Source organism: Dendropsophus ebraccatus, chromosome 14, assembly GCF_027789765.1.
Source record: "Dendropsophus ebraccatus isolate aDenEbr1 chromosome 14, aDenEbr1.pat, whole genome shotgun sequence".
NCBI lineage: Eukaryota > Metazoa > Chordata > Amphibia > Anura > Hylidae > Dendropsophus > Dendropsophus ebraccatus.
Genome location: NC_091467.1, coordinates 55,026,826 through 55,053,594, shown reverse-complemented (window position 1 = coordinate 55,053,594; position 26,769 = coordinate 55,026,826). Strand labels below are relative to the sequence as shown.

General features: G+C 44.8%; 1 pseudogene; it reads left to right on the top strand.

Moving 5' to 3' along the window:
- The first annotated feature begins 7,378 nt into the window (after positions 1–7,378).
- LOC138772528 (oocyte zinc finger protein XlCOF7.1-like) lies at positions 7,379–26,564 on the top strand (annotated as a pseudogene).
- The last annotated feature ends 205 nt before the right edge of the window (positions 26,565–26,769 follow it).

Here is a 26,769-nt window from a genome sequence, read left to right as displayed (position 1 = left end):
GCCTCCAGTGCTTCAGACCCGACCCGGTACCCATGATGGTACTTCCTCTTTAAGATAACAGCAGGCTGATGTGTGCAGGACCCAGGAGCGGCACATCAGAGGCATGGGGACGGGTGAGTTCAGTTCTTTATTATTTTCCTGCCCCCACCAGTCGGCCTGCAGCTTTCGTCCTTCCATGGGACTTGATCCACGATCAGATTAAAGACAACCAATCAGTACGATTGTGCTGGTATGGTTCCTGCAGCAGTGTATAGAGCTACTGTGCACGTACCAGCCGCGGCTGCAGCTTTTGTAAGCAGAAAAGAAAGAGCAGTTTTATTCTGCTGCGCGAGGCCAGGGAGAGGAGCAGTCATCTGGGTGGAGAGCCGTCTGTTACTAGTCACCGCTCTCTCCATGTCAGCATGGGGATGATTGACAGGCAGAGGGAACCGCCCAGATGACTAGTTGCCGCCCCTCTCCCTACTTTCTGTGATTACTAAAGCTACTGCTGCGCCCGACATGTGCTGAACTACTGATCTATACATCTAAACATCACATTATAACAATCCCAAAAAAAGAAATGTGGATGCATGTGGCTGGGGTGCGGCAGGAAATGGGTGCACGATCCTGATGACCCTGCAGAACATTGCATAGAACGTCACATGAAATTATTACTAAAGACCCCTGACCCTACAGAACATCGCATAACGTCATCACTACAGACCCCTGACCCAGCAGATCATCGCATAACAACATTACTACAGGTCCCCTGCCCCACAGAGTACTGTATAACATCATTACTACAGGTCCCCTGTCCCTGCAGATCATCGCATAAAATCATTAACCCCTTAAGGACAGAGCTTGAAATGGCCTTAATGACAGAGACAAATTTTATGAATATGACCTGTGTCACTTTATTCATTAATAACTTCGGGATGCTTTTACCTATCCGGCTGATTCTGAGATTGTTTTCTCGTGACATATTGTACTTCACATTTCTGGTAAATTGGAGTCGATACTCATAATGAATCTTTATGAAAAAAACCCAAATAATGTGAAAAAATGTGAAAAACTGCATTTTTCCAACTTTGAAACTTTTTTGCGTATACAGAAATTGGCTATACCACATAAATTATATATTAAATAGCATTAGCAACATGTCTACTTTATGTTGGCGGCATTTATTAAACGATTTTTCATTTTTTTTAGACGATAGGAAGCTTAAAACATTAGCAGCAAATTTCCAAATTTTCAGTAAAATTTCAAAATCAGATATTTTTAGGGACCTGTTCAGGTTTAAAGTGTATTTGAGGGGCCTGTATGTTAGAAAGCCCCACAAAGCTCCCCATTTCAGAAACTGCACCCCCCACACTCTGCAAAAGCATATCCAGAAAGTGTTTTAACCCTTTAGGGGAGTCACAGAAATAAAAGCTAAGTGTGTAAGAAATTTGAAAATTTTAATTTTCTGTGCAGAGATTTTATTGTAATCCAATATTTTTCATAATTATAAACCTATTACCAGAGAAATGCACCCTAATAATTATTGCCCCGTTTCTGCAGTTTATAGAAATACCCCATATGTGGCCCTATTGCGCTATTTGACGCAACCACAAGCCTCAGATACAAAGGAGCGCCTAGTGAATTTCAATGCCTCCGTTATATTTGGTCATTTCTGACTGTACCACTTCAGGTTGGCAGAGGCTCTGGGGTGCCAAAACCTAAAAAACACCCCTAAAGGGACACCATTTAGAAAACTACACCCCTCAAGGAATGTAGTGGAAGGGGTGCAGTGAGCATTTGGACCCCACAGGTGCTTCACAGATTTTCCGAACAATGTGGCGTGAAAAAAGAAAAAAATTTTTTTTACACTAAAATGTTGTTCTAGCCTTCAATTTTTCATTTTCTTAAAGGAATAAGAGGAAAAAAAAGACACAAAATGTGTAGCGCAGTTTCTCCCGAGTACGGAAATACCCCACATGTGGCGATAAAGTGCCAAGGGGGCGCAGGACGAGCCTCCAAAGGGAAGGAGCGCCAATTGGCTTTTGGAAGCTGAATTTCACTGGAAAGGATTTCAAGGGCCATGTCGCATTTACAGAGCCCCCAAAAGTGACCCCATTCTGGAAACTACACCCCTCAAGGAATCTAACAAGGGGCACAGTGAGCATATGGACCCCACTGGTGACGGGCACAAATGTGGAACAATGTGACGTAAAAGTAAAAAATTTAATTTTTTCACTTTCATGGCACAAATGTGCCCGTCATCAAGGGGTCCATATCCTCACTGCACCCCTTGTTAGATTCCCTGAGGGGTGCAGTTTCCAGAATGGAGTCACTTGTGGGGGGTTTCCAGTGTTTTGGCAGCACGAGGGCTCTGTAAATGCGACATGGCTTTCATCATCCATTCTAGCCAAATCCAACCTCCAAAATCCAAATGGCGCTCCTTCCCTTCGGAGGCTTGCCCTGCGCCCACATGGCGCTTTATGTCCACATGTGGGGTATTTACAGACTCGGGGGAAATTGCTCTACACATATTGTGTGTTTTTTTCTCTTTTAACCCCTTGTGAAAATGATAAATTCAAGGCTAAACCAACATTATAGTGTAAAAAATGTAATATTTCATTTTCACGCCACATTGTTCCATATTTGTGCCCGTCACCAGTGGGGTCCATATGCTCACTACACCCCTTGTTACATTCCCTGAGGGGTGCAGTTTCCATAATGGGGTCACTTGTGGGGGGTTTCAACTGTCTTGGCAACACAGAGGCCTTTTAAATGCAACATAGCCCCTCGAAATCCATTCCATTCAAATCCAGCCTTCAAAAACGAAATGGCGCTCCTTCCCTTTGGAGGCTTGCCCTGCACCCGCATGGCGCTTTATGTCCACATGTGGGGTATTTCCGTACTCAGGGGAAATTGCTCTACACATTTATTGTTTTTTTTAATCTTTTAGCCCCTTGTGAAAATGAAAAAATCATGACAAGATTAATGATTTAGAGTAAAAACTTTACAAAAATTACACTAAATGTTGGTCTAGCCTTGATTTTTTCCATTTCCACAAGGGGTTAAAAAAGAAAATGAACACAAAACGTGTAGGGTAGTTTCCCCTGAGTACGAAAATACCCCACATGTGGGCATAATGTGCCAAATGGGCACAGGGCAAGCCACCAAAGGGACAGAGCGCCATTTAGAGGCTGAAATGGAGGATGGAGGCCATGTCGCAATTACAAAGCTCCTGTGCTGCCAGGACAGTAGAAACCCCCCACAAGTGACCCCATTCTGGAAACTACACCCCATAAGGAATCTAACAAGGGGTGCAGTGAGGATATGGACCCCACTGGTGACAGTCACTTACGTAGAACATATGCCGAGAAAATAAAAAATACCATTTTTTTTCATTTTCACGTCCCAAATGTGGCCGTCACCAGGGGGCCATATACCCGCTGCCCCCCTTGTTAGATTCCTTATCGGGTGTAGTTTCCAGAATGGGGTCACTTGTGGGGGGTTTCTACTGTCCTGGCCGCACAGAGGCTTTGTAATTGCATCATGGCATCCTCTAATGGGAATGGCGGCCATACCTATTTAGCTGGGGAAAAGGGACAATTCTAATTTATTTGGGGGTATTAGGCCAATTATTAGTTTATAAGGTTGAAAATGACAGGTGTCCATCAAATTCAACCTGTGTTGATCCAGAGGAAGGCAAAAAAACCCTCGTGAGGCAGACGACAGTAGCCTCATCACAGGAGAAAAATTCCTTCCCGACTCCATAATGGCGATCAGAATAATCCCTGGATCAACGTGACCCCTGAAATAGGAATAAGGGACAGAATTTAGATAATGTAGAACCCCAGTGACGTGTGGTACGCCATGAAGCGATCCAGTATGCAGAGGCCGGGGGGATCAGGACAGGCGTCACACTGGAAAATGGTGTCCTTCCTGATCCCCCTGTTACGCCACACTCTGCACTTCTTCTGGGGTCTCCCGTTCTCCAGTGTGGGGGACGTCACCTGGAAAATGTTGTCCTGGTGCGATACGGGGTCCCTCATATCCAGAAGCGCTGGGGCCGCTATATGGCTACTAAATATTAGGGCGCTATTACTACTTCTGATATGTTCGGATCATGCCGCAAGCTACAGTAGCTCGGGCAGCGAGGGACCAGAAGAGGGGGTGCTGGTATAAAAGTTATCCCCGTACAGGTGGTGACCTTTATCCAGCAGTGGGAAGATCAGTTCCCGGATGATCTTCCCACTTGTTCCGAGGATGGGGGGGGAGGGGGCATCTGGGGCTGGATTTGGGTGTCCCTTCCTACATACACTCTAAGGGTACGTGCACACTGCGGAATCGCGACAGATAACCCTTCGTGCATTCCGCAGTTGGCACCCGCCGGCGGACTGATGCAGGCGCACGTCTCCGTCCGTGTCATAGACTCCATTCTATGCACGGGCGGATTCCGCTCTCCGTCCAACGTATTCATTCTTTGGATGGACGACGGATTCCGCCCGTGCATAGAATGGAGTCTATGACACGGGTAGAGACATGCGCCCGCATCAGTCCGCCGGCGGGTGCCAGCTGCGGAATGCACAAAGGGTTATCCTTCGCCATTCCGCAGTGTGCACGTACCCTGGATCTGTAAGTGTACCCTGAGGTACTCTCACAGAGTTTGTAGACTTTCACGCCATACCGTCATCTCTTATTGGGACGGTACTGGCGGAAAAGACGTGTCTGGGAGGCAGCATACGCTACGCTACCCCCCAGACATGTCATTGGAGGATGAGGATGAATGGAGGAAAGAAGGATCCCCCCCATTCATCCTCACTGGCTGTTTCGGTGTCGGAGGCAATAATAACGTATCCCTCTGACGCCGAAAACACCCTGGGGGCCATCTTTATACGGGGATTGGTATATGGGGTATATAGTGGTGTAGTGTCAAACTTTATTCAATGTAGTGTGGTGTAATGTAGTGTTTTTTACGTGTTTTTTTTTACAGTAAGTATAAAAAAAAAACCTACGCCAACAAAGGAGTTGCTGATAAATGCCGCACTTATGTTCGGCACTTATCAGCAGACCGTGGCAGTAGGATATAGAAAAAAAACACCCTACGCCAAAAAGGAGGAGTTGCTGATTAGCAGCGCACTTTCGTGCGATGCTGATCAGCACTCAGCGGCGATAGGGTGCGGAAAATAGAAAAAAAAAATTGGGAAAAAAAAAAAAAAAAATTTCTACATTCTGAACATCCCTATAGTGGCTGATACGTGTATTACACATATCAGCCGCTAGAGGGCAGCAGAGCGCAAATTCCGGAAAATGACGAGGCTGGAGCCGAAAATAGCCGAGAGAAGACGACGGGGATCGCCGGAAAGACCCGAAGACCGAACGGAAAGATGGAGGACGCCGCGAACCCGGAAGACGCCGATCAGGAGCCCGGGACAGGTGAGTAATGTACAAATACCTGCTCTGGACCCCTCCGCTACCTAGCTGAGGGGTCCAGGGCAGGTATTTACTATTTTCTGGGACTCTGATCGCCGTGCCACCGGCCCGATCGCCGTGAACGGCCGGGCGGCCGTTCACGGCGATCGGGCCGGTGGCACGGCGATCACCATTACTTTTTACAGTAATGGCGGTCGGTGGCGTCCTCGGACAGCACCGACCGCCATTTTTTTCCGGGTCATCGGGTCGCCGATGACCCGGAAAGGTTCCGATCGCCGCTATTGGCTGATCTGAATTGATCAGCCTATAGCAGCGATCGTAAGCACGGGGGGTGTTAACCACCCCCCGTGCCGTAAAGCTACGATGGCCTGCTATGATTTATAGCAGGCCATCTTCCCCGACCGCTGTGTGTGAACACGCAGCGATCGGGGAAACATCGGGCGTAAATTTACGCCCTGATGCGCCAAGTACCAGGGCGCGAGGGCGTAAGTTTACGCCCGATGTCGTTAAGGGGTTAATACAGGTTCCCTGCAGCTCATTGCATAACATCATTACTACAGGTCCCTATCCCACAGATCATTGCATAACATCATTTTTACAGAACCCCTGCAGATCAGCGCATAACATCATTACCACTAACCCCCTCTGCAGATAACTGCATAACATTACTACTAACCCCTGCAGATCATTGCATACCATCATTACTACAGGTCCCCTGCCCCTGCAGATTATCCCATAAGATCATTACTACAGGTCTCCTGCAGGTCTTCACATAACATCATTTCTACAGAGCCCCTGCAGATCATTGCATAACATCATTACTACAGATCCCTATCCAGGAGATCATCTCATAACATTATTTCTACAGAGTCCCTGCAGATCATCTCATAACATCAATATTATAGGTCCCCTGCAGATCATCGCATAACATCATTCCCCTAACCCCTGCCTCTGCAGATCATCGCATAACAACATTACTACTAAACACTGCAGATCATTGCATAACATCATTACTACAGATCCCTATCCAGGAGATCATCTCATAACATTATTTCTACAGAGTCCCTGCAGATCATCTCATAACATCAATAATATAGGTCCCCTGCAGATCATCGCATAACATCATTCCCCTAACCCCTGCCTCTGCAGATCATCGCATAACAACATTACTACTAAACACTGCAGATCATTGCATAACATCATTACTACAGGTCCCCTGCAGATCATCGCATAACATAATTTCTACAGAGCCCCTGCAGATCATCGCAAAACATCTTTACTATAGGTCCCCTGCAGATCATTGCATAACATTATTAGTACAGGTCCCCTGTCCCTGAAGATCATTGCATAAAATCATACAATATAAATACAAACCCCTGCAGATCTTCGCATACCATCATTACTAAAGACCCTTTACCCTGCAGAATATCGCATAGTATTATAACTAGAGGTCCCTATCCCATAGAAACTTGTATAACATCTTTAGTACAGGTCTGCTGCAGATCATCGCATAACATTATTACTACAGAGCTCTGACCCTGCAGATCATCACATAATATTACCACAGATTACCCCACCAAACATTGTATAACTGCAGAACATCGCATTAAATCATTACTAAAGACCCCTGACCCTACAGATCATCGCATAACATCATTACTACAGGTCCCCTGCAGATCATTGCATAAGATCATTACTACAGGTCCCCTGCCCCACAGAATACTATATAACATCATTACTACAGGTCCTCTGCAGATCATTGCATAACATAATTACTACAGAGCTCCTGTCCCTGAAGATCATCACATAACATCATTACTACAGAGCTCCTGTCCCTGCAGATCATCACATAACATCATTACTACAGAGCTCCTGCCCCTGCAGATCATCACATATGATTAGGAAAGATCGGGAAAGATTAGGCTCCTCCCACACAAGTCACATGGGCGTGATGTCATCAAAGGTACCTAGATTCACTTGGAAACAGTAACTACCACCCAGGGCTCCTGTAAGGCGGCTTAGGTGAAGGGATGTGGGGAGCAGGAGGTTCTAGATCTTTCTCTCTCTGAGGTGTGGATGGTGCAGGGTGAGTTGGACACAGCTGGTAATAATAAAATAAATGAATAAATAAATAGCAGTAATGTTGGGGCTGTAGTTTGTGTGTTTGGCTGCAGTTGGATGGATGCTCTTCTGTCCATCACCTCAGGCTTTGGCTTCTGACCACAGCTGCTTCTGTCTGGAGGCGGCTCAGCACAGCCATTAGCCGGTCCCGCCGCAGAGAAATCGCCTCCCGATGGACGGCGCGCGCGATATGTGAATCCCCAAAGAGATGATTACGACGTCTATAGGAAATCATTGCTCCAATGGATTTCCTACAGGTCCCTATCCCGCAGATCATCGCATAACATCATTACTACAGAGCTTCTGCCCCTGCAGATTATCGCATAACATCATTACTACAGGTCCCCTGCCCCTGCAGATCATTTCTTAACATCATTACTACAGGTCCCCATCCCACAGATCATGACATAACATCATCACTACAGGTCCCCTGCAGATCATCACATACCATTATTACTACAGATCCCTATCCCGCAGATCATTGCATAACATAATTACTACAGAGCTCCTGCCCCTGCAGATTATCCCATAACATGCCACTGCATGTTAATCGCATAACATCATTACTACAGGTCCCCTGCCCCTGCGGGAGGCGACTACTAAATCGCCTCCCGATGGACTGCGTGCGCGATATGTAAATGACCAGAGATGAGTCCGACGTCCATAGGAAATCATTGCTCCAGTGATTTCCTATGGACGTTGGATGTATTTCTGGTCATTTACATATCGCGCGCAGTCGGGAGGCGATTTCTCTGCTGCGGGACCAGCTTCTTGAGCGGGAGTTGCGGGAGGGGGTAAGTATCCGGGCTCTACCAGTGGGTCGGGTGGGCTCGGCCCCGGGTGCCAGGGTAAAAGGTCTACTTTAAAAGGGTTATTAACCAAAACATTTTTTCTTTCAAATCAGCTGGTGCCAGAGATTTGTAATTTACTTCTATTAAACAAATCTTAAAAAGTCTTAGGGCACTTATCAGCCGCTATATGTCTTGCGGGAAGTGGTGTATTCTTTACAGTCTGGAGAGTAGGAGAGGTTTTCTATGGGGATTTGCTACTGCTCTGGATAGTTCTGGATAGTCATGGATAGTCATGGACAGAGGTGGCAGCAGAGATCACTGTGTCAGACTAGAGAAAATACTGCAGTTTCCGCAGAACATACAGCAGCTGGGAAGTAAACTACACATCTCTGGCACTTGCTGACACCAGTTGATTTGAAAGAAAACATTTTTTGATGAACAACCCATTAACGACCCATGACGCACATTTACATCATGGCGCCACTAGGAGAGTTCAGAGAGGGGCAGCCAGGGACCAAAGCTATTAGCGGGTGCTGGGTGATCGCCACGCCTGCTAATTAGGACAGTTACATACAGCTGTCAAACATGACAGCTGCATTTAAATGGCCTCTAAAACCAGTCCCCAGTGTTCTAGTGGATGGATTCCCTCCGATGCAATCGCGGAGGAAGGATCCCTTGTTCTTACCCGTCTGGGTCTCAGCGTCGGAATGACGCTGATCCTGGCTCGGTAATTCATAGATCTAGGCTGCTGCAGCCCAGAATAATTCAGCAATGATCTAATCAAACAGTGCTATACTAAGTGTACTACACTGATCTCTATGAGAGATCAGTGTATTTGTATTAGAAGTCCCCCAGGAGGACTTCTAATTAATGTATGTTTGTAAAAAAAAAAAAGTTAGTTTTTTTAATTTAGAAATAATCCCCTCTCCAAATAAAAGTTTGAATCACCCCCTTTCCCCATTTTATAAATAAAAAAAAAATATATTTGGCATTGCCACATCCGTAAATTATTAAATTATCACACTCCTGATCATGCCATGGGGTAGAGGGAAGAGTGTGGGGGAGGCTAGTCCTGATCTGGCACACCCCAACAAGTTTGCCAAATTGGCGGATGAGGGGGATGTTGATTCAGGGGTGGCATTGCTGCAGCAGGACACTGCCTCTGAAAGCCAGGGGGGTGTCTGCTCCAGTAAGGTGGGAAACAGGAGTTCAGGGCAGGCCAGGCAGGTACTGGTAGTGGGGGACTCAATTATTAGGGGGACAGACAGGGAAATCTGTCACAAAGACCGGGATCGTCGAACAGTGTGTTGCCTTCCTGGTGCTCGAGTTCGTCACATCGCGGATCGGGCTGACAGATTACTGGGAGGGGCTGGCGATGACCCAGCAGTCATGGTGTACATTAGGCTGGAAGCTTAAAACTAGGACCTCCAAGGTGATATTCTCAGAAATATTACCTGTACCACGAGCCACACCTGAGAGACAGCGGGAGATTAGGGAGGTAAATAAGTGGCTCAAGAGCTGGTGTAGGATAGAGGGGTTTGGGTTCATGGAGAACTGGGCCGACTTCTCGGTCGGTTACAGGCTCTACGGTAGGGATGGGCTGCATTTCAATGATGAGGGTGCAGCCATGCTGGGGGAGAAGATGGCTAAGAGGTTGGAGGAGTGTTTAAACTAGGGACTGGGGGGAAGGGCAACTACAATATAGTAAGTGAAGACAGAGTAGATGGAGAGCTGGGCCTAGATTATGGAACTGGGGGTGGAGCTGCGGAAGGGGATAGAACAGTCACTAGTGACAAGAGGAAAGGGAATATGAACAAATATATTAAATGTATGTATGTATACTAATGCTCGAAGCCTCACTAATAAAGCTGAGGAATAAGAACTCATAATGGTTGAAGAGAAATATGATATAGTGGGGATAAGCGAGACATGGCTGGATGAGAGCTATGACTGGGCCGTTAATATCCAGGGTTATAGTCTATTCAGAAATGACCGTAAAAATAAGAAAGGGGGAGGGGTCTGTCTATATGTTAAATCCTGCCTTAAGCCCATTCTGCGGGAGGATATAAGTGATGATAATGTGAAGTCTCTTTGGATAGAAATAAGGGGAGGGATGAAGAATAATAAAATTCTTATAGGAGTGAGTTATAAACAAGTATAGTGGAAGAAGCAGAAAATCTTCTTATAAGACAACTAGATGCGGCAGCGAAGCAGGGGGAAGTAATTATTATGGGGACTTTAACTACCCAAATATAAAGTGGAAAGCAGAAACCTGCAGCTCCAGGAAGGGAAACAGGTTTCTGGAAATAGTAAAAGATAATTACCTTACCCAACTAGTACAGGAACCAACAAGAGGGGGGGCCCTTCTGGACCTTATCTTAACCAATAGGCCAGACAGAATATCAAAAATAGAGGTGGGGGGGTCACCTAGGTAATAGTGACCATAATATAGTAAGTTTTCAATTATCCTTCAATAAAATAATTAGCAGAGGGGCTACAAAAGCATTAAATTTCAGGAAGGCTAATTTGCAAAAACTAAGAGAGGACCTTGGGAACATAGACTGGGACAATGCCTTCAGAAATAAAAGTACACAAGAGAAATGGGACATATTTAAGAGCATCCTGGGTAAATCGTCTGAACGACACATACCATATGGGAATAAAAGTAGTAGAAATAAGAGAAATCCAATGTGGTTAACTTCAGCTGTAAGGGGTGCAATAAATGATAAGAAACAAGCATTCAGACTACTAAAACAAGAAGGTAGTGAGGAAGCATTGAGCAACTATAGACAGAAGAATAGAATGTGTAAAAAACAAATAAAAGAAGCAAAAATTGCAACAGAAAGAAGGATTGCCACAGAAAGTAAAACAAATCCCAAAATGTTCTTCACCTATATAAACAACAAAAGACTTAAAACCGAAAATGTTGGTCCCCTCAAAAATAATCTGGGTGTAATGGTGGAGGGGGAAGAGGAAAAAGCCAATCTACTAAATACATTCTTCTCTACTGTATTCACAGAGGAGAATCCCATAACAGACGACATGACTAGGGATAATGTAAATCCTCCCATAAATCTCACCTGCCTAACACAACAAGAAGTGGGGAGACGCCTTAAAAACATTAAAATCCATAAGTCACCGGGCCCAGAAGGTATCCATCCTAGAGTTTTGCAAGAATTAAATACTGTGTTAGACAGACCGTTATTCCTAATATTTAAAGATTCTATAATGACAGGAATTGTTCCTCTGGACTGGCGCATAGCTAATGTGGTACCAATATTCAAGAAGGGGTCAAAGAGTGATCCTGGAAACTACAGGCCCCTAAGTCTAACATCTATAGTAGGTAAAGTATTTGAGGGGATTGTAAGAGATGCTATACTGGAGTATCTTAATGAAAATAATCTTATGAGGCAGCACCAGCATGGATTTATGAGGGATCGGTCCTGTCAGACTAATCTGATCGGCTTCTATGAAGAGGTAAGTTATAGACTGGACCGGGGGGAGGCTGTGGATGTTGTGTATCTGGACTTTTCAAAGGAATTTGATACTGTGCTGCATGAAAGGTTGGTCTACAAAATGAGGATGCTGGGACTTGGGGAAAACGTATGCAAATGGGTAAGTAACTGGTTGTGTGACAGAAAACAGAGGGTGGTCATTGATGGAACATATTCAGATTGGGTTTTAGTTACTAGTGGGGTACCACAGGGGTCAGTGTTGGGTCCACTTCTTTTTAATATTTTTATTAATGATCTTGTAGAGGGGCTACAGAGTAGTATCTCCATTTTTGCAGATGATACTAAACTGGGTAAAGTAATCAGTACAGAGGAGGATAATATCATATTACAGAGGGATTTGGAGAAGCTAGAGGCTTGGGCGGTGAAATGGCAAATGAAGTTTAATGTGGATAAATGTAAGGTTATGCATTTGGGCCGTAGAAATAATAAATACAGTTATGTGCTAAATAATAAAACACTGGGTAAAACTACTTCCGAAAAGGACCTGGGGGTATTGGTGGACAGTAAACTCAACTTTAGTGATCAGTGCCAGGCAGCAGCTGCCAAGGCTAATAAAATAATGGGATGCATCAAAAAAGGTATAGATTCTAAAGATGAGAACATAGTTTTGCCTCTTTATAAATCACTGGTCAGACCACACATGGTATATACTTTGTACAGTTTTGGGCACCGGTATATAAGAAGGACACAGCTGAACTGGAGCGGGTGCAGAGGAGGACAACAAAGGTCATTAAGGGAATGGGTGGGTTACAGTACCAAGACAGGTTATCAAGCTTGGGGTTATTTACACTATCTGCGATCTGATCACAATGTACCAATATATGAATGGACAGTACAGAGGTCTTTGTAGTGGTCTTTTTACTCCTAGGTCTGTAAACATGACAAGGGGGCATCCTCTACGTCTAGAGGAAAGAAGATTTCATCATCAGCATCGACGCGGGTTCTTTACTGTACGAGCAGTAAGACTGTGGAACTCTCTGCCACATGATGTTGTCATGGCCGATTCATTCATTAAATAAGTTCAAGGGAGGCCTTGATGCTTTTCTTGAACAATATAATATTACAAGTTATGGCCATTAGATTTCCGGTGATACGTTGATCCAGGGATTGTTCTGGTTGCCATTAGAGTCGGGGGGGGGGGGGGGAGTTTTCTCCCTGTGGTGGGGCGGTTGTCATCTGCCTCATAGGGGTTTTTGCCTTCCTTGGATCAAAACAGTAGGATTTCCCTAGGTTGAACCTGATGGACTCTTGTCTTCTTTCAGCCTTATTTACTATGTTACTATGTTATTATGCATGGTAAACGGCGTCAGTACCAAAAAATTCCAAAGTGCTAAAATGGACATTTTTTGGTCACATCAAATCCAGAAAAACTGTAATTAAAAGTGATCAAACAAGGCGCATATACGCAATCATGGTACCGATAGAAAGTACAGACCATAGACCATTTTTAAAAGGTTTTAATTTTTTAAAAGCTGTCAAATAAAATAAAAGTTATGTAAGTTGCATATCAATGTAATCGTACCGACTTGAGGAACATAGATAACATGTCAGTTTTACCATAGGGCATAAAATCACTGCACAGTTTTTTTTCCGCAGCATATATTATGCAAAAATTAAGTCTCTAGAAGTCATTGCAAAGTACAATTAGTGGTGCATGTGGGACTGTAGGTGAAAAAAATACAAGTGCTATGGCTTTTTAAACACGAGGAGGAAAAAACGAACGCGCAAAAATGAAAATTGGCTCTGTCCTTAAAGTGTTAACTCCTAGGCGTCCCTGGGCGTACATATACACTTTGGCCGCCTGTCATCAAACAACCCTGAGCGTGCATATACGCCCTGGGTCTCTAATCTGCTATAAAGCGCGCTCCAGAGCGGGGGGCACTTCATAGCAGGTGGGGGACGGCTACAATCAGCAGCAGGGCCCTCACCCTTAATGACAGGCTTCACCCCTTAAGCGCAATCGGGGCGTTTAAGTGTAAGTGACTGGAGCAACTCCTGTCACTTACCGATCAGGACCCCTTGACGGACCACTGGAGGTCTCTTACCTTCCTCTGTGCAGTCTGACTGGTGTTCTGCTCATTGAGTCTGCCACAGGCTACGACGGTACTCAACAACTTTTAGTAAAGGTCCACTTACCTGGGTCTATTGTCAGGTGAAGGTCCGAGTTGAACATCAGTAGTAAACGTGTTGTTTTGTAAACGTTTCAGAAATGTTGTTGAACTATTTACATACAGAATTGATGCTTATTACTGGGAAAACTGGCATTTTTTTCTCTCTCAGCAGTCCTTATATAGTCCCCCATTCGCTCCCCCAGTAGTATATAGCCCCCGTGCACTCCCCAGTAGTATATAGCCCCCCTGTGAGCTCCCCCAGTAGTATATAGACTCCCTGTGCACTCCCCCAGTATTATATAGACCCCCTGTGCGCTCCCCCAGTATTATATAGCCCCTCAGTGCGCTCCCCCAGTAGTATATAGCCCCTTGTGCGCTCCTCCAGTAGTATATCGCCCCCCTGTGCGCTACACCAGTAGCATATAGCCTCCTGTTCACTCCCCCAGTAGTATATAGACTCCTGTGTGCTCCACCAGTAGTATATAGCCCCCTGTGCGCTCCCCCAGTAGAATATAGACCCCTATGTGCTGGCCCCAGTAGTATATAGACCCCTGTGCGCTCCCCGAGTAGTATATAGTCCCCCTGTGCACCCCCCCAGTAGTATATAGTCCCCGTATGGCGAACAGCGTAAACGAAAAGAGGGGGGGGGGAAGTGCCAGGATTACTGATTTTTACAGTGACTTCCCTTTAAGAAAAACTTTAACCCTCCCTTAAGGAGCGACTTTGGTGCAAACCCTTTAAGAATTAACTATATACTGTCCCTTTGAGCCCAGCTTATGTACTGTCCCTTTAAAAGCAACTTAGGTACCACCCTTTGAAGAGCAACTGTCCCTGTAAAAGTGACTTATGTACTATCCCTTTAATATTGACTTTGGTACTGTCCTTTAAAGATATACTTTAGTACTGTGCTTTAAGCGCGACTTATGTAATGTCCCTTTAAAAGCGACTTTGGTACTGCTCTTTTAAGAGCAACTTTGGTACCTTCCCTTTGGTACCTTCACCTCTGCTACATCACTGACTCACCTCTGCTACTTCACTGACTCATTCTGCCACTTCATTGGCTCACCTCTACTACTTCATTAACTTTTACTCATGTCAGTGAGACAAAATCTTTGAGGACCTTCCTTCTTCTACATCTTTTATTGGCCAATAGTGGACATGTGACTGTGCGGATGTATCAGGAATTTACTGACAAGACCTTAGAATTTCTATTGGCTGCTATATTTAAGCTATTTGCATATATGCTGTGATTGGCTGTTAGCGTTTACAGTGTGGCCATTATTTCCTTTGGGGCATTATTTTCTATGGGAAATTAGGAGTATTTAAACGTAAATTTCCTAAAAATGACAAATCCGATCGAAACAAAAAATAGATAGCACACCTGTCACCACAAAAGGCTTCGTAACACAGCTTGAACGGTGTCTGCGTACAAAGCAGTTTGGGCTGTATTAATTGCAGAAGAATAGCTGGAAGAAGAAGCGGAAGAAGAATACAGATTACAATATAGTGCTTTTTCAAGCACTAAAAAAAATTATAAAAAGTGATCAAAATGTCCAATCTACACAAATAGGTATTGATAAAAACTAGAGATAATAGCGCAAAAAATGATGCCCCATACAGCCTTATGGTCAGACCATGCATCTGAGTATCTGACACGGTCTTTGCCAGGGTTGGTGCCTAGGGAGTGGACATGAAGACTAAACAAGATGCTCCTTTATGACTTGGTTTGTAAAGTAGACATTATCCAAACCATTAGCGACTTGCAGAATCATGCTGGAGAAGACACAGCTTTCCCATTTCACTGGGAGCGCTGAAATGTGTAGTACGGGGCACCCTAGTTCAGCAGGCAGCCAGACTCAAAAAAGAGAAGGGTGGCTAGAATCGTTAAACTACTAGGCCAAGTAGACGCTTTGTCGAAGGCACATAAACTGAATGCTACTGAGGAATCACTGACTGCGCTTTCTCTATGAACGCTCTAACAAAAGTGGTAGGGTGTTGGCCAGGTTGATACACCAAAGGAACCAGGTTCCATGCATTCCTAGTCTTCAGGATCATCAAGGTAACAATGTGCATATTGCCATGTGGGATTAACACCCGCTTTCACTTGGGTCGATTCTCAGGGTTACCCTCAAGAGTTCTAGAGGATAAGAGGCTCTCTTCTGAGGACTCAGAGGCATTAGATTCCTCTTTTACTGAAGGTCATACATATTCCAAAATAGTACAAATAAAAATTACAACTTTGCCCGCAAGAAATAACTCCTCCTATGGCTATGTCGATGAAAGAATAGAAAGGCTACACCAATTGGGAAGTGACCATGGAAACAAAGAAAAAAGTGCTTGGGCATTAAGGCCCAGAATGTGTTAAGAGGTAAGGGGGTTAAAACAGCCCCCCCCCCCACACACACACTATGGACACTGGTGTTGTGGTGATGGTGGCCACCATCAAGCACTGCGCCATTTAGGTTAGGGACCCACATGAATCAAGAACCATGAAATGTAATTGGGCTTATACACTATGATCTTCATGTAGTCTAACTAATGAGAAGAGGTGAATCAGAAATTGCGGATGGATGTGTTGCTATTTTTCTTTTCTTTTCATTAAATTAATGGGGTTATCCGGCATTAGAAAAATGTGGCCCCTTTCTTCCAGAGACAGCATAGGTACAGGTTTTGCGAATTGGTTACATTGAAGTGAGTGGAGCTTAAAGCGAATGTACTATCAGGTACATCATTGCGCTTTTTTCACCTTAATCGATTGGAGCAGGTGCAGGGATGCCATTGACGTGTCCTTTTTTTCAATTGACGCCTGGTTCCTGCGCATGGCGCCGGTCTTTTCTCAAGCACTGGGGGTAGGCCCGGGGGGGCCAATTGTGGTGAAATCCCCTCCCCTCCGTGATGTAGCTCTATTGTTTCTCAAGGAGCAGTGTCAAAGAGGGTAGGGGGTTTTGTCACAATGGGGGCGGGTGGGTCTGCCTCCAGTGCTACTGGTGGGAGCAGTGCTTGGGAACCTAGCAGCAACCCCGTGCTAATTGGTGAAAAAGCCTTGAGGGTACAAACACACACACCGTATACGCAGCAGATTTGATGGTGAAGATTTGATGCTGTGTTCAGTTATTTAGATCTAATTTGCTGCGTATCTGCTGCGTATCTGCTGCGTATCGCAGCAGTAAATACGCTGCATATACGGTGTGTGGGTTTATACGGTGTGTGGAGTGTGGAGTGGACACTGGGGGAAAGTCTTAGAGATTAGGGACTAGTGAAATGCTGCTCTGAAAGCTGTATTCTCACTGTCTGTCTGCTAGATTGGCACTTGCATACAGAGCCTATTAGATGGATCAGCCACGTAAGCGGGGCAGAATAGACATTACAAGGGTCCATTTACACAGAAATATTATCTGACAGATTATCTGCAAAAGATTTGAAGCCAAAGCTAGGAATGGATTTGAAAAGAGGAGAAACCTCAGGCTTTCCTTTATGACCTGATCTCTGTTTATAGTCTGTTCCTGGCTTTGACTTTAATTCTTTGGCAGATAATCTTTCTGTGTAAATGGACCCATAAGCTAAGTTTACACAAGGCGATTATTGGCCCGATCGTACAATTAACGATTTAGATTTTTTTTATAACGATCAGCGTTTAGACGGTACAATATATTGTACGGAAAAATAGTTTTGCTATCGTGCGCCCGCAGACCGCCCCCCCCCCCCCCCGCTCAACCGCAGCCCCCTGCGCCACCCCGATCGCCACCCCCGCCACTCCGATCGCCCCCCGCCGCCGACCCCCCGCTCCGTTCGCCGCCGCTGCTCCAATTGCCCCCACCGCCGCGGCCAAGAGCATACGTTACCTGCTCCGCGCAGCAGGTCTTCCGACATCCCCGGCTCCCATCTTCAGCGCATTGATTGGCTGAAGAGATGAGCCGGGAATTTCAAACGGCTCCTTTTCAGCCAATCAGTGCTCCTCTTCAGCACTGATTGGCTGAAGGGGAGCCGTTTGAAATTCCCGGCTCCCCTCTTCAGCCAATCAGTGCTGCCTTGCACTGATTGGTTGAAGAGATGAGCCGATAATCGCCCGATAATCGTTTAGTGTAAACGTAGCATTAGTGATGTCTAGATATGGGCAAATCAAATGTGGCGAAGCCAGATTCGCAGCGAATCCGGGGATAAATTTGCTTCGTGAATTTCACCCGATTCGTTTCAAAAATTCACCAACCATGATGGCAGTCCCTACACTGATAAAGCGTAACACAGAACAGGACAGACAAAACAAACACAATAAGCCAGAGTAGACAACCCGGGTCAGCAATGTTGGGCAGCAAAAGAGTAATCAAAGTCAGGCAGTAATGTCAGGTGGCAAAACAGGGAAGTCAGGAAACAAAGCCAAAGGTCAGAAACACGCAGACAATAGCAGAGGTAAAAGCTTTAGCAGAGAAAGGCCTTATTCACACGTCCCGTAATTTACGGATCCGTATTTACAGATCCGAGTTAGTGCACATTGATGTCTATTGGGCTATTCACACTATCAGTAGCAGAAATGGATGAAAATCAATCTTGAAAAGAAAAAGGTCCTAGTACGGACTCAGTGCGGAACCAGTTTTTTTTACAGATCCTCTCATTGAAATCAATTGGTTACGGATTGTTTACGGATTGTAACATGTTGGCATCTGTATTTCCGTAAAAAAATACGTATGAAGTGCAACTTGAAAAGCAGTGAGTAGTAAAAACTGATTTAAAGAAATACTTATGGAATACGGATGAAATACGGATGTCCAATCCGTAATTTTTAGCGGGTTGTTTCAGGACCAGAAAATATTACTGAACGTGTGCATAAGGCCTATAACTGCAGGGAAATGAGGAGCTAGCTGATATTTATCTGGGATCAGGGTCGGGCAGCTGATTGGATCAGCCCTGATCTTAGCACCCAGCTCAGCTGGACAGGCCTAAAGAAGGATTAACCCCAGCACTGCCAGAGTGTAACAGGCAATGCAGGTGTAGCTGGGAAGCTCAGACAGCATTCAGACAGATACTGCAAATATAAAAACAACCATAGGCTCAGCGCTTCCTTGATGGCCCAACACGTACCGAGGAGCGCAAAGTCACATTTCTGACACCTCTAGGGCCCGCTATTTTAGCAATGTCAACTGATCCACTGATGTCCACTGCGGTCCATGGCGGAAATTGAATGATTGACAGGCTGATTGACATTTTTAAAAAATCAACATTTTTCAACTTTTGACACTGTGACAGCAACATGGGGTGAAAAATTTGCCCTTTTATAATTGTCCCACTATTGTAGCTACTATAGTTTCTCTTTTTAAATGAAATTCGGTTATATGTAATGAACTTCGCGAAACGAATTTCCGAATGATTCGCTCATCTCTAGTATTGTCCATGCAGCCTTTGCTTTAAAGCGACTCTGTACCCACAATCTGTCCCCCCCCAAATCACTTGTACCTTCGGATAGCTGCTTTTAATCCAAGATCTGTCCTGGGGTCCGTTCGGCAGGGGATGCAGTTATTGTCATAAAAACAACTTTTAATCCGGCAGCGCTGTGGCTAACGGCCGGGGCTTACATTTGTATATGCATTAGGCTGGCACCACCTCCCCGTCCTTCCTCCCCACCCTCCTAAGCATTAGGAATGATCCAGGAACATTTACTGCTGTTTGAGCTTTGCACAGGTGTATTAACGATCCAGCCCATGTTCATTATACAAACAGGTGGGGAATAGGAAGCAATCTGCCTGGAGCATTCCTAATGATGAGGAGGGTGGGGAGGAAGGACGGAGAGGTGGTGCCAGCCTAATGCATATACAAATGTAAGCCCCGGCCGTTAGACACAGCGCTGCAGGATTAAAAGTTGTTTTTATGACAATAACTGCATCCCCTGCCGAACAGACCCCAGGACAGATCTTGGATTAAAAGCAGCTATCCAAAGATACAAGTGGTTTGGGGGGTCAGATTGTGGGTACAGAGTCGCTTTAAGAGTGCCTTCACACGTATTACTGTGTATTTATTGCTGAGAGTTTCTAGTACATACAGTAAATCCACAGTTATACTGATTGCTATCAAGTCAATGTATGTGTATTCTCGCTACGTGTTTTGTGCGATTTTTACATGCGAGTTTTGATTTTCATGTGATTTTCAAAGGCAAGTTCAACACCACAAAAAAACGCAGCTACTTTCATGCGAGTTTCATGCTAGAAATAAGCAGCGATACAGTATGTGTGAAGGCACCCAAAAGGGGTAAAATAAAGATGATGGTTACCTCTCCACACACCAGGGGAGTGTGGAGAGGTAAACATCATCTTTATTATTTTCTATACCCCTTCTATCAGGCTGATGATTTTCATTTTGTAAGACCACGTTCAGCTGTAAAGGAAACGTTTGCCGCTCATTGGCTGATTACTGTCTTTATTAGAGGAGCCCTATCTGCCTGAATTGGCCTGATAATCGTTTCGTGTAATAGGACCCTTAAAATTATCTAGGTTAAGTTTAAGTTGAATTTATGAACAATAGAAATGTAACATTGTTATTAAAAAATAATAAAATCAGCTTTATTCTTAGCAGATGACTGTGCCAGGAGATCAGAGGGAAATCGAATATCTCCAGGTATAACAGCAGATGATCATATCACTCAAGACTCATATGAAGAACACTCCATTACACCCGATATACCCCCAGACCCTCACAGCAAAGATCTGTCATTGATACTTCTTTACAAGTCCTGTCTGATTCACCAGAGATTAAGCAGAATAGAAGTCACACAATGGATGCTGAACATCAAAAATCCCTGAGAGGGGTGAAGCCCCTCACATCAGCAGGTAATAGGACATGTATATGTAGTCATGTCTATCTGTATGTAGAATAGGCGAGGCCAATATCTACCGTCCTTACGGTGCCTACCTCACAGATCACTACCTGTGGCAGTAACTCCCCGTTGCTTGTGTGTAATGGCCTAAGGAGCTGTCAGCATACTACTATCACAGAGGGAAGGTTGACCCATCATTTGGCTCTTGCCTGTGTCACTACCCGCCTGGCTAAACATACAGTATATTGTGTTGTAGGGAGGAGCCCGGCCAGCAAGGCTAGCAGAGGTCAGGAGCTGCTGTTGCTGGGCCTTCCATCTCATTCAGGAGCCATGGGTGTGACGCTTTCAGCACACACCAATGTTAGCTGTAGGGGGTTAGTGTTAGGGGGTTAAAGACACTGGAAACAAGTTGTCACTATACGCAACAAGGGAAAAGTGTAACGACTGGAGTCTAAGGGGCCACTGGTCTTCACCAGAGCATCCCGGAAGGTGGGATGGATTTGCTGCAACAGGTCGCTACTCCTGGCATGGCTTGCTAGTGGTGCAGCTGGAGACATGTAGGTGGGAATCATGGCTTGGCACCATAGACAGGAATCACAGGCATATGCAGAGGCTCCAACATTGGGGACAGGACAGGGGCAGGACTTTATAGGCAAGTGTTTAGTGTAATCAACCAATTAAGGGCACACTGCCCCTTTAAATTTCACAGAGCTGGCACGCGCCGAGCAGGAGCACAGACAGGTAAGGCACCCATAGGGACTGAAAGAGGCCCCAGCAATGTAAATGGTCCAAGAAACCATTGGCCCAACTTGTAGCTTGAAATCACCATTTGCACATATTTAGCAGACTTTGTCACCGGGAAAAAAGGTTTTTGTAGGTCTCCTCTTCTTGTCTGCCTGGGACTTTATCAGAGTGGATTACTGCATCAGGGATGGGTGTGTTACCAAATGGACGCAAAGTCCCTGACCAATTCATCCACAGCAGGTACCTCGGAGGATGTAGACAGGGGCAATGGAGGACAAGGGTGTTGTCCATAGACAATAAAGAATGGAGACGTGCCTGTGGAACTCGGGTCCAGATGGTTATAGGAAAACTCTGTCCACAGAAGCAGATTTGCCCAGTTGTCCTGGTGAGCAGAACATGATTGACTTTTTCGACTTGCCCGTTGGTCTCAGGATGATAGGCCGAAGAAAAGTCTAGCTTCACCTGAAGTTGGGAACAGAGAGATGCCCATGAGAGCGTCAGCTGTTATGTTCTTCTCTGCCGGTCGAAATTGGATGACAAAGTTAGATCTGGAGAAGAAAAGGGACCATCTGGCTTGCCTGGGATTAAAATGTTGGGCCATTTGAAGATAAAGAAGGTTTTTATGATCTTTATGTAGATGTTTGTAAGATGCTTCTCCCCTTCCAGGAGATGACGCCACTCATCCAGAGCCAACTTAATTGTCAGTAGCCCCTAATATCCTATAGTGTAATTTTTCTCAGTAGGAGAAAATGTCTTTGAGAAGAAGCCACATGTTTTAGTTTACCCTGAAGAATCCCACTGGGTGAGAACAGCTCCGGCTCCCACAGAAGAGGCATCCACCTCCAGAGATAACAGCCTGGAGGGATCTGGACGAGACAACAGGAGCAAAGGCGACTTCAATCTAGCGAAAGCTTGCTCAGCTTCGACCAGCCACAGCTTCGGGTTTGTGTTCTTGTTTGTAAGAGCCACAATCAGCGCTACCAGGGTGGAAAGGTTTGGGATAAACTTCCGATAAAAGTTGGCGAAACCCAGGAACCATTGTATATTTCAAGTGCATGGGGCCACTGATAAACTGCCGACAGCTTAGCTGGATCCATCTGCAGACCATGGTCAGAGACTATGTACCCAAAAAAAAAAGGAAGGCTGGACTGATGAAACATACACTTCTCCAACTTGGCATAGAGGCGATTGGCTCTTAGACAACTCAGTACTTGACATACATGTCCTACATGGGCCTACAGATCAGGTGAATAAATCATGATGTCATCTGGGTACACGATAGGAGATCTCGGAAGATGTTGTTGACAAATTCTCGGAAGACTGATGGAGCGTTGCATAACGCGAAGAACACCACCAGGTACTGGAAGAGCTCATCTCTAGTGTTAAAAGCAGCCTTCCCATTCATCACCTTAATGGATTCGGATAAGATTGTACACATCCCTTAGGTCCAGTTTCATGAAGATTCGGGTGCCACAAAGAACAATTCCAAGATCAAGGGCAGGGGATACCAGTTTTTCACCGTGACCCTATTAAGGCCCCGATAGTCAATGCACGGGCAAAGAGACTCTCCTTTTTCTGTACAAAGAAGAATCCAACGCCATCTGGAGAGGAGGACCTGCGGATAAAGCCTTTCTGAAGATTTTCTTTGATATAGGCAAGCATAGCTTTAGTCCGGAACAGAGAGTAGATACACCCTACCTTGAGGGGGCGTAGCGCCAGGAAGATGGTATTGGACAATGGTATGGCCGATGTAGAGGTAGCATATCAGCTTGCTTCTTGGAAAACACAGTTCCAAAATCCTGGTACTAGGCTGGGAGACCAGGTTTGGAAGAATTCAGCAGTGGTGAACAGGATCGGCCATGAGAGGTCTGCAGATAGCAGTCGAAGCAATCCGGGCCCCAACATAAGACCTCCCCAGTCTTTCAGCTGAGGGGCGTTAAGTTGTAGCCAAGAGAGTCCCAACAGGACTGCTGAAGAGGAATGGGGCAATAGATAAAAGGTGATCTTCTCTGCATGTAGCACACCTACCTGAAGAAGGATGGGAGGTCCCAGCTGGAAAGCACATGCTTCACTCGACTGGAAAGATCCTTCTTGAAGATGGTAACTAGGATGGCATCATTCCAATTAAGTTCTGCAGCTGTACCACGTACTCCCTAATGGAAAAGTCGCAAGCAAAGGAGGGCGGTCAATACAGAAGACGCTTGTGCTGGTTTCTCCCACTGGAACTTTAACAGGAGGACCTAGAGGCTGACAGTTAACCCATCATCCTAATTCCACAGTGGTGTAGCCCAGGCCAAGGCCTTTCCCACAAGCAGGCTGATGACAAATGCCACCTTGGAACCTTCCATGGTGAAATGATTGGCCATGTACATGGTACACTGGGATACAAAGCTCATGCACATCTTTGGATCACCATCATATTTGGACATAATCTTTCTGGCAATGGAGGTGATGAAGGTGCAGGTGGGACCTGTTGAGCCGTAAGGAACTGCTGCATCATGATGGACAACCAACAAGGAGATATCCTCGGCACTACCCCCTTCTCTGGTACTAATTAGTAGATACCTGGAACACTTGCTGACCCAAAGTGCAGTGACAATCACTTGTCGACCGGAGGTGCTAAACAGTGTAAGCAAAAGAGTCCATCCAATAAAAACAATATAGAAATGAATTGTGGCACTCACCGAGGATATTGCAAATTAAAATTTTTAATCCATAATGGTCATGAAAGATGTAAAAAGAAATGGTGTTTCACGCTAGTGCATCCTCTGGGCCGAGAGAAAGCGCATGCACTAGTGTGAAACCCATTTCTTTCTACATCTGTCATGATCATTGTGGATTAAAAATTTGAATTTGCAATATCATTGGTGAGTGCCACAATTCATTTCTATATTGTATTCATCATAGTGGACAACCGCTACATCTGTTGCGACTGCTTTGCAATCTGCTGAACCCTCTGGAGATTTCGCAGATGTCTGGCACATTGCTAGGATCAATGGTTGGAACCTACTATAACGACTGGAGTCATGGATCCACTGAACCACCACTAGCCATGGCGTGAGCCGCACCAGGGAGCAGAGTCTAAGGGGCTGCTGGTCTTCACCAGAGCCTGCCACAAGGTAGGATGGACTTGCTGCAGCAGGCAACCTGTAGGAGCATGGACTGGTAAGGCGCCCTGAGGGGCCAAAGGATGGCAAAAGGAGATGTGGTGCTGGGCCCCAGCGCGTGAGCTCTGGTGCCTACATAGTTCAGGGAACTGGGGGAGCCGGTGTGGGCCATGACCAAAAAAATGCTAGGTTCCTGGAGATGCTACACATTGCTTACAAAAGAGAGTGGAATAGATTAGTTGGTTAGTGTTGGGAATGGTATCACCATAAGTGTTGTTGGTGATGATGAGAGCGTTCCATGATGTCACATTCTGAACATTCTAAACTACGTATTACTACTACATTTTCAAGGTTATTACTCAGAAATAATCTCTTTTGTATTGGTAGATAACTGTAACAGGAGATCAGAGGGAAATCATATATCCCAAGATACCTATGAAGAACATTCGATTATCTCAAATATTCCATCAGCCTCTCACAGCAAAGATCTGTCATCTGATCCTCTTAAAACAGTCCCATGTTCTGATTCATCACAGTTTATTAAGAAAAAAAAGAAGTCCTTTTCATGCTCAGAATGTGGGAAATGTTTTACTAAGAAATCACATCTCACTATAAATGAAAGAAGCCATACTGGGGTGCAGCCATTTTCATGTCCAGAATGTAGAAAATATTTTACTAAGAAATCACATCTCACTATACATGAAAGACGTCGTACGGGAGAGAAGCCATTTTCATGTTCAGAATGTGGAAAATGTTTTACTATGAAATCGGCGCTCACTGTACATGAAAGAACTCATACAGGAGTGAAGCCATTTTCATGTTCAGAATGCGGACAATGTTTTACTAAGAAATCACAGCTCACTATACATGAAAGACGTCATACGGGAGTGAAGCCATATACATGTTCAGAATGTAAAAATGTTTTGCTGACAAATCACACCTCACTTTACATGAAAGAACTCATACGGGAGAGAAGCCATTTTCATGTTCAGAATGTGAAAAATGTTTTACTAGGAAATTGGCGCTCACTATACATGAAAGAACTCATACGGGAGAGAAACCATTTTCTTGCTCAGAATGTGGAAAATGTTTTCCTATGAAATCAGTGCTCAATAGACATGAAAGAAGTCATACGGGAGTGAAGCCATATACATGTTCAGAATGTGAAAAATGTTTTGCTGACAAATCACACCTCACTTTACATGAAAGAACTCATACGGGAAAGAAGCCATTTTCATGTTTAGAATGTAGAAAATGTTTTGCTGACAAATCACATCTTAATTTACATGAAAGAACTCATTCGGGAGAGAAGCCATTTTCATGTTTAGAATGTAGAAAATGTTTTGCTGACAAATCACATCTTAATTTACATGAAAGAACTCATTCGGGAGAGAAGCCATTTTCATGTTTAGAATGTGGGAAATCTTTTACTCAAAAAACAAAATGTCTCAAACATCAAAGACTTCACAGAGGGGAGAAGCCATCTTAATGTTCAGGATGTGACCTTCACCCCCTCCTATTCCACCTGTAAATGGGCACTAAGCTATGACTGCAAACTCGTTCTGTAGGATGCGGGGACCGGTGCCACCACCTTTTTTGCCCTCTTTTATTCTCATTGAGTCCACAGCCTCAAAGCAACTTTCGTCTTTCCTTGTCCTTTTCTTTTTCTCTCCTTTCTCGTCTTGGGCCTCTGTTATTTATTGCACTACATTCATACCGTATTGTTATTAAGAAAATGTATAGCACTTGTAATTCTTGGTCATTGTTATTCTTATTTGAGTTTTTTTGTCTGAAAATTGTATAAGATGGTTACTGTCAAACGTGATTTCACTTGCCCCTTTCAGGCTACTGCACTTGTCAGTCTGTCTCTCCCTTTTGGTCAGGCTTCTCATACCCATGTACGTTCTGCTTTGTTTGCATTTATATTGTCTGTATTTTCCATATATTGAATTGTTGTTCTTCCTTTTAAAATCCCAATAAAACTTTAATTGAAAAAAAAAGAAAAGAAATTACATATAAACCACATCCACCCTAATACAGATACTGTAAATGGGCGTTCAAAATGCAAAAAGAGTACAATAAAGGTTATAATGTTACAGCTCAATATAGAGAGCATTAGTCAGTCCCTAAGCGGTTCCAATACAAGTACTGTTGGTAAATGACACACCCGTCCTT